Source organism: Sarcophilus harrisii, chromosome 3 (genome assembly GCF_902635505.1).
Source record: "Sarcophilus harrisii chromosome 3, mSarHar1.11, whole genome shotgun sequence".
Lineage (NCBI taxonomy): Eukaryota > Metazoa > Chordata > Mammalia > Dasyuromorphia > Dasyuridae > Sarcophilus > Sarcophilus harrisii.
Window position 1 is genome coordinate 595,400,235 of NC_045428.1, and position 9,394 is coordinate 595,409,628.

The following is a 9,394-nucleotide window of genomic DNA, read 5'->3' on the forward strand; positions in this document are numbered from 1 at the left end:
GTCCTGCTCCTTTCACTCAGCATCAGTTCGTGTAAGTCTCTCCAGGCCTTTCTGAAATCATCCTGTTGGTCATTTCTTACCGAACAATAATATTCCATAATATTCATATACCACAATTTATTCAGCCATTCTCCAACTGATGGACATCCACCCAGTTTCCAGTTTCTGGCCACTACAAAAAGGGTTGCTACAAACATTCGTGCACATACAGGTCCCTTTCCCTTCTTTAGTATCTCTTTGGGGTATAAGCCCAGTAGAAACACTGCTGGATCAAAGGGGATGCAGTTTGATAACTTTTGAGGTATAGTTCCAAATCGCTCTCCAGAATGGCTGGATGTATTCACAATTCCACCAACAATGTATTAGTGACTTACCATTTCTTAATTACCTTTGCTAGGCAGGGTGGCGGATAGAGTGCTGGGTCGGAAATCAGGAAGATCTGAATTCAAATCTAGCCTCAACCACCTCCTAGCTGTGTGATGCTGGGCAAATCGATTAACCTCTGTTTGCCTTAGTTTCATCAACTCTAATAGCTGGCTCTCCCTATCTCGGTGTCTGTGTGAATTTTTTCTTTCCACATCCCCCCATCAGCTTCTCTCCCCCAGTCCATTTCCTCTGTGTTTGTCGGTCTTCCTGTCCAGGTCTCTCCATCTGTCTCCACCTGTGTCTTTGTGTTCCCACAGTCACGGGCTGAGTCAGGAGCAGCCTCAAGTGCCCCCATCAGCCTCTGAGAAGGCCCTGGGCTGCCGATACTGGATGTGTGACTGATTGAGTCACACTGGGCAGGGCTGGCTCCACCCCAACCACGCACAGAACTCAAATTCCTAGCCCAAAGGACCTTTGTACCTAATATGGCAGTCTCTAAGAGGGAGAAACTTTGAGCGAAAGAAGAAGAGTTATAAGGAAACACATCCTGGAGCTGAGACTCCAAAGCCTGTGGATAGGTGGCAGGTAGGGTGTGGTGTGAGAGGTGAGTCAGGCTCTGTTTCCCCCCAGGAAGTGACCTCAACTTTGGCTATCCCTGATCAGGCATGTGTCGCCCTGACCCTGACCTCGATCTTCCAATCCCCCCTCCCTTCCAGCCCCCAGCCCGCCATTCCTCTTCCAGTCAGCACAGAGGCAGACTGACCGACACGGAACGGCAGGAGGTCGAGGCACGTAGCCGGTCTGCAGCCCTGCGTGACGTCCCATCAGTCTCGGAGCCTTTGTCTGGCACGTGTCGGGGGGATCTACACCTGGACCTCCTGCCTCCTTGGAAACTCCTTTCTCTACCTGCTTCCTCACCAGGCTGTTCCTAATCCCCTCCTTGTGTGGCCAGAACCTTCTCTCCCTGCTCCAGATAAACTTGGACTTACTTATGGGGTGGGACCTCACAGGCCAGGAGTCCGACCCTCATTTCATCAAAGAGGGAAACTGAGGTTGGAGGTGTCAAGTGACTTGTCCAAGATCTCACGGGCTTTGAGTCTTTAGCATCAGAGCTCTTTCCCCTTTATCATCCACCCTCACTCGTAGCTCTGCTCCCCCCCCCCCCCCATCATGTCTAATCAGTTGTAAAATGTACGGATTGCCATCTCTGCTAATTACACCACTCACATTGGGCCCTTATCTTCATCCTCCCGCCAACAACTTAATTGCCTCTCACCTGTGCTATTGGAATCAGTGATTAATTGGTTCCTTTATTCCAGCCTTTCCCTCCTTCACTCAGCTCCAGGATAATCTGATACAGATTTCCCCTTCTGTGATTATTACCACCAGGAAAAACTTTCTCTGCCCGGGGAAGTCTGGATTTCACCCCCAAGCCTTGGGGTTCACATTTCAGACAAGCTGGCTGAGTTTTGAATCCTTAAGCATATTTGTTCCCAGTACCTACCGCCTTCCTTCCCAGAATGCTCTTCCTTCTCACTTTGCTGCCCAGAATTCTGCCCTCGGATACCTTCCTCCATAACCCCTTTCCTGATAATCCCAGCTGAGAACCCCCCCCCCCCAGCTAGAACGCAAGCTCCTTGGGCACAGACCCCTTGGTTTGGGTTTTGTAGTCACTCCTCATGGAAGATGCTTAATAGAATTTGCTGATTGGCAATTCCTCGGAGCTCCTTTCCCTCAGAGCTTCCTGGGGCTGAGAGCACCCCCTCTGTCCAGGGGAGGGGATTAGGGACACCCCACTTCTTTGCCCTTCACTGAGCTTCAGCATCTCCTGTTAACATGGAACTGTTACAGATGAGGGCAAGGGGGCTGTACGGAGGGTTTAGGCCCGGCCTTCAGGGGATTCAGGCCCCACTCACTCTGGACCTTGGACCTGGGACCTTCCGTTCCCTGGCGGGCAGGCGGATGGGGGTTGGGATGGAAGGTCTCCGGGGTTTCCTCTGATTCCAGTCTCCTGGTTTTAGGTCCTGGCCAAAAACCATCATAAAAGACCCGATCGTAAAGGAATCAGTTAATCATAGAGTGCAGTTCTGGGAGGGACCCCAGATGTCGCTGAGCTCAGTGTCAGAGGGCAGCCGGGTGGTTCAGCGCTAGATCCCTGGCTCTCCGGTCAGGAGGACCTGCACTTAAATGTGGCCCCGACACGTCCGGCTGTGCGATCCTGGGCCAGTCCCTTCACCCTGTTTGCCTCAGTTGCTCATCTATAAAGGGAGTTCCAGAAGGAAATGGCCTTTCTGCCAAGAAAAACCCAAGGAGGGTCCCAAAGAGTAGGACACGGCCGGAATGACTGGAAAGCAACCGAAGGTCATTTAAGCTTGACTGCCTCAAAAAATAAAGAGTGTGTGATCTTTTGGCTGTTTCCTGCCTGTCTCATGTGGCGGAGAGAGTTCCTCACCATAGCTGAAGGGCCAGGGGAGTGGGCTCAGGGGCTACGCCCCCAGCCTTCCTGGCTCAAAGTCACCGGAAGCCCAGGACTCAAGTCTATGAAGCTGCGGTTTAGTGCCAGGGGCCTGAGACCGGAAGGACAAGGAAGGGCAGCTCAAGCCAGGTCTCTGCCTGCTACCGGTGCCCCGGGGCCTGAGACCGGAGGGACAAGGAAGGGTGACTTGGGCCAGGTCTCCTCTTAATACCCCCCTTCTCAGGGAACACTGAGGTTCAGAGAAGGGAATTTTTTTTTTTTTTTTTTTTTAAATGAGAGAATCTTTCTGAGGTGTTAGCCAGAGAACTAAACCTGGAAATCGGCCGGGTCTTTTCGCCTCCTCCAGGGCTCTCACTCGGCCTGGCAGGTCCAGATTGGACCTGGCTAGCTCAGGGTTGGTTAATCCCAAGTATGGGGGAGATCCCCACCTCCCTTCTTGCTGGCTGAGGGCCTCCACCCTCTCTCCTCCCCCTTAGGTGTTTGCTCTGGCCAGGTACGTCCTGGGGGAAGAACTAGGGCCCTGGTCATACAGGAGCTTGGCCCTTGGAGTTTCCCAGATACCCACCCTGACTCCATTTTGCAGAAAGGCAAATAAAGGTACAAAAAAGAGCAGGACTCACAGAGCTGGGAGCGGGTCCCAGTTTTTCACTCTCTGCCCCCAAACCCCCAGGGCCAAAACAGAGTTAGCCTCCAGCCCCCCATCCCTTCCCCTCGATGCTGTCCAGGAATACACAAATCCCCCATGCTGGGGGGGGGGGTGCCAGCCCTACCTCGCTCGGGCCTCCTCCCCATTTCCCTATGCACACAGAAAACCTGTTTTTCCATAGCCTTCTAGGGAAAACGTTTCCCTCCCTCTCTGGAGTCTGTCCTACAGGGCTGACTGAAGAACCGGGGGCTGGGACCAGCCCCAGAGAAGGCCCCATTGCCCCCAATTTAGCAGTGACTTTTCCACAGAACAAAAATGAGGCCCATTATCCGAAGGTTTTTAAATGCACAAAATAAAATGCATAGAACGACAAAGGAAATCAGTTATATTGAGGTACAGTTAACAAAATATAAAACAAAACAAGCCCAGTGATTTAAGGAAACCACTGAGGCACATTTAGACTATTAAACAAGTCCCTGACCCAAGGAACTTATACTGAGGCACATTTAGAATATTCCTGATCCAAGGAAACCAACTTATATTGAAGCACATTTAACAAAATATTAAGGAAACAAGTTCAGTGACCCTGGATTAAGAACTGCTGATGGAGCAGGTAAATCAACCATTTATAGAATTATAGGAGTCCGAGGTAGATCATCTGGTCTGATACTTTATCATATTTTATTTTTAGTTATTAAATTTTATCTTTTTCAACTACCACTTTTTTTTGCCCTCTGGCTCCCCTCCCCATCAAAAAAAAAAAATTGTAATTATTGGTCTCTTTATTTAAAAAACAAAGAAATCAGGTCACCCAGAAACTAGCGGACAGATATGGGGCTTTGATGCAGAACGATCCGAGTTCAAATGCTCCCTCAATTACGAGATGGTATTTTTATCACTTAATCTCACCTGTAAAATAGGGGCATTAGGTTCCATGTCCACCAAGGTCCCTTTCTGCTGTGAATCTATGATCTTATGGAAACTGAGGACGAGAGAAAGAAGTGGCCGTGGCCAAGTTTATGCAGGGAATTGTGTCAGCGGCTCCCTGTGGATCTCGGGCTGGCTTAGACCCTGTCTTGAGTGAGGGGGGCCTGGAGAAAAGCCTTTTCAGCATCCTTTTGGAATCTAAGGGGTTAGTCAGGCTGGGTGGTGGCCAGCCTCAGCTCCACTGCTTGTTTGCTTTTCTAGCTTGCCCAGCCCCTGGTACCTGGATAAAAGGACCCAATGCCCTCTGTCCTGACTTTCCTCCCGGGCCCTCCCGTCCTTAGCCACCATGATCTTGGTCCTTGGGCTCCTCTGTATCCTAGTTGCCCCTGGAGGTAAGTAGAGGGGCTCCTCTGGGGGAGACTTCTGCCTTCCCTTCTATGTTGTGGCTCCCCCCTTTCTCTTCCCTGGAAGCTTTGGGTCCGTGTTCCGGCCCCACCCCGGACTTGAGATATGATGGGGGGCCCCTCCAAGCTCCCCCCGAGCCTCCGTTTCTTATGGGATGTTGGACACAATGATCTCTAAGGGGTCTTTCCAGCGCTGGTCTTCTGTGATCTCAAGAAATCTGCGTCAGATCTGAGGGAGCTCTCTAGGACTCGGTCTCTTCCAAAAATGAGGGAGTGGATTCTCTCCCGTGACCCTCATATTCTCCCTCTCATGGTTGCCCCCAGCCTCTCCTCCCCTTCTGAACTCCAGCCCGGGCTCCCTCTGCCCAACACACGTTCCCGCTGGCCTCCCCACTCCCATTCACCCTCTGCCTTGACCCAGAAAGATAGCACTGGATTCGAACCGAGAGAACCGGATTCTGGAGCTAACGACTGCTCTCTGAACTTAGCTCATGGCTTAAAAGTCTCTGGGTCTTCTAAGGCTCCTCTGTAAGCTGAGGATGACGACCTTGGTGACCTCTAAGGTCCAGGCCAGCTTAAAATCCTATTCTCCTGTTGGCGTGTGACTCTGACCCAGTCATTCCCTTCTTTTTCCTTCTTCTCCTTCCTCCCTCCTTTCTTCCTTCCTTTCCTCCTTCCTTTCTTCTTCTCTCCCTCCCTTCCTTTCCTCCCTCCCTCCCTTCCTCTCTCCTTATTTATTTTATTTATTTATCCCACTCCTCTGCAAAATGGGGCACAAAGAGTAATCAGGGATTCTTCCTCTCCTTTTTTGTCATGGGCTCCTTAGGCAGGAGTCTGTGGAAGTCTAGGGACCTCTTTTCAAAATCCCCTTTTTTTTTAATAATTGAAGGAAGTGATAGATGTTCAGGATGTCACTCTCTCCCCCACCATGAGCCCCTCATTGAGAGCTCCCGGACAGGGTGCATCTCTGACCGCATCGCCGCTGGGAGTCTCTGATTCCGGAGCCCCGGGGAGCGGGGCCAGCCCCTGCCCGTTTCTGGGCCCGTCTCCCTCCTGTGCGATGGAGGGGAGCGGGCCGGCTGTCTCCCATCACCGTCTCCCACAACTCTCTTCTCCAGCTTCAAGCTCCAATCGGACGACATGCCTGTCCTGTTCCAGCCCAGGAAAGTGCCAGGAGATCACATGCTCCCTGAACCAGAGCTTCTGCCTTCTCAACTACACTGGCTCTGGTGTGGGGAAGCCCCTGGGGGAGGGGGGCTGGTGGGGGCAGGGACAGGCCTGGGATCAGCCCCTGCTTTTAGGGATGGGGAGGGAATGGCCAGGAAGAGGAAGAGCTGGGCGAGAGGTTGGGGGCCAGAGGTGGGGGGTGTGTGGAATTTTGGGGTGGGAGGGAGGGGAGCCCTCTGATCACACCCCGATGCTGCCCCCCCTTCCCTTCCCCCTTCCCCCCCCCCCACCCCGCCTCTCCACCGGCAGACAAAGAACTCTCCAAGAACCTCTGCATGGATAACCAGACTTGCTGGGATTACGTGCACAAGCTGAACAACAATGTGCCCCATACCAAGGTCTCCTGTTGCCAAGGAAACTGCTCAGGTATGGTCAGCTCCAAGGGGAGGAGGGAAGGGGAAGGACTGGGGTGCCCCAGAAGAGGACCAGGGTGCCCCAGGAGGACCACCGTACCTCAGGGGGAGGAGGAGCCTCCTGAGGGCCAGGGATGGAGCCCCAGCCACTGACTAAATCTGACTGTGACCCGAAGCTCTGGAGGAGAACTTTTAGGCCCCACCCCTCCCCCTGCCTCTAAGCCCCCTCCTCTCTCTCTCCCCGCAGGACTCACTAACACCTCAGGGGAACACAAGAAAACCACCTGTTTCTCCTGCCCAGACTCTGGGCCCTGTCAAAGCTTCCTCTGCCCTGCCGGGAAGGACACCTGCCTCAGCATGGTGGAGGTCCAAGGTGAGTGGCCAGAGCTGTCCCTGAGCCCTTCCCCAGCCAGGGCAGAACTCCTGGGCCTTGCTGTCCTTGGGGCGGGGGCCGGGGCTGCTTAGTGCAAAGGCCTGTGCTGGGGATGGGAGGAGAGCAGAGGGTGGGGGTGGGTCCCGCCCCCGCCTCCACCCCGTGCACCACCTGCTTTTTATCCTCTGACTCCCTCCATGGGCTTCAGAGAGTCCCAGCCGCCTTCCAGCGCCCAGAGAGACAGAGACACGGAGAGAGTGAGAGACAGAAGCAGAGCAGGGGGAGAGACAGGAGAGGCACCTGTTAGATGAGGGGAACGGGGCAGAGAGACAGGGAGGAGAAAGTAGGGGGGCCTTTCTGACAGCGTGTGAGCCTGGGGCCACTGGGTGCAAACCGGGCTCCCCCTCCCCCTCATGCACTGACGGGGACCGCCTCTCCCGGGGCTCAGGCTCAGTGTAATGGGGGATTTGGATCAGAGACCTCCTAAGGTCTTTCCCCTCTCTATGTCTTATGATCCCAGAGACAGGAGGCACATGGGTAGGAGGGATGGCAGGAGGAAGCCCCGTGGGAGAAAGAACAGGGGTTGCCCAGGGCCCCTGGGAGGGGGGGTCCGTGTACCCGCTTCCTGTCCCAGGGGACACCTCCCCCCCCCAAGGCCACTGGCGTCTAAGAGGAGGAAGGGGAGCCGAGGGGGGCGGTCCCAGCTGCTGGCCCTGAGCTTCGTCCCCTTCGCCCGCTCTCCCGCCAAGGTGACTTTTGGGGGAAGGACAAGCCTGCCTTCAGAAGGAAGGGCTCCTGTGTGGCGCCGGGGGACTGCCGACCCGGGGTTTACAGCCTGTCTTTCCGCCCCAGCTGGACCTTCTGGGTGAATGTCACCTGCTGCAGCGGCGGCCACTGTGGTGACCCCTTCCAGCCAGGTACGTGTGCCCGGGCAGGGCGGGGGCAGCGAGAGAGGGAGAAACGGCTCAGGGGGATTGGGGGGGGCAGCGAGAGAAGGAGAAATGGCTAAGGAGGGTCGGGGGGCACTGAAGAGATGGAGAAACAGGCAGGGGGGTCGGGGGCAGCGAGAGAGGGAGAAATGGTTAAGGGAGTGGGGGGTCAGGGGGCAGGCCCATGAGACAAGCCCCCACCTTCGGTGCTGCTTCCCAAGACCAGACGCCCCTTAGCACTAACCTCCCGAAGGACGGGTGTGTGGGGCATGGGGCGTCTGAGAGCACCGAAGCCAGGGACCGGCCTCTGAGACTCCGGGGAGCCGCCTCTGAGGGCTTCCTCTCCCCTGCATCCCCCAGAGTCCCTGCCGAAGGTCACCGCCAGTGACTTCCTGTGTCCCATCTGCTCCGCAAACGAGTCCTCCTGTGATGGAAACTCATACCTGCTCTGCTCTCAAGGAGAGACTTCTTGTGTTAGCGTAAAAGTGGTTCAGCTCAGAGGTAACGGGCATGGGAGGAAGGAGGGAGAGACTGAGGAAGGCCTGGGATTGGACGTAGGGAAGAGAGAGCTGCTCAGTCTCTCTGGGCAAGTAGCCCTTGCCCTTCGGCCATCCATCTTTAAAATGAAGGGATAGAGCACCAGCCCTGAAGTCGGGAGGATCTGAGTTCAAATTAGGTCTCAGACACTTAACATTTCCTGGCTGTGGGACCCTGGGCAAGTCACTTAACCCCAGTTGCCTCAGCAAAACAGACAAATAAATACATGAATAAAATGAAGGCATCAGACTGGAGGGTCCTGGCTAGTGCTCCGGGAGGGGCCATTTTCTGCCCCCAGACTGATGGGCTCCAAAGTCTCCCCGATCCATCCTCTCCCCAGGGAATCAGAGCAACCTCTTCCGAGGGTGCGGCTCTAAGGACCTCTGCCAGCTGCCCGAGAACTACACCCTGGGTCAGGACTACCAGCTTGTTGGGAAGCCCAGCTGCAGCTCCTCCCGGCGGGCCGTGCTGGGCTCCAAGTGCCGGCACAACGCAGCCGCTGGCCCCGGGGGAGGCGCTCTCCTCCCGGCCCTGCTGGTCTTGGGGATGGCCGCTTGGCTGGCCTAAGCCTTCCCCATCACCCTCCCCAGCCCAGGCAGGAGCAGCCGCCTGTTCTGACAGCAGGGGCTCATCCCAAATCTAGAATCCTTCAGAGCCTGCTGGGACAAACCCCAGCTCAGAGGACCCCGCCCCAAATCTCAGAACCCCAGAGCCATCCATGGCAGCCAATAAATTATACATCGCTCGATTTCCTCAAACGGCCAGTGTCTTTTCTCAACTTCTCTCCATCCCTCTCCGCTCCTCTCGTCCTTCACACCTGTGCTGGGTCCTCGGCTCCTCTGGGAATTTTTAGTCCCCAAGGGGCAGCCTTTGAGCCTGACATTCTCTCTGAAGACTGAGGAGAAGGGGCCTGGGGCTGCTTGGGAGGAGAAGGCAGCCGGGGAATCTTGGGGTTCAGGAACCCCGAATTGTTGTTGGGCTAAACCGAGCCCACGTTTTGTTCAGGACTGAGCACTGGTCCTAGGCTGCCTGAAAATGGCTTGGGCTGAGCTGATGGGCTGAAGGGCTCCGTGGCTGCACAGGACGCCTTACCTCTCATGCCGGGAAATCCTCTCGGAGCACCTCCAACAGCAGCAAGCTCTCCACCTGGAACTTC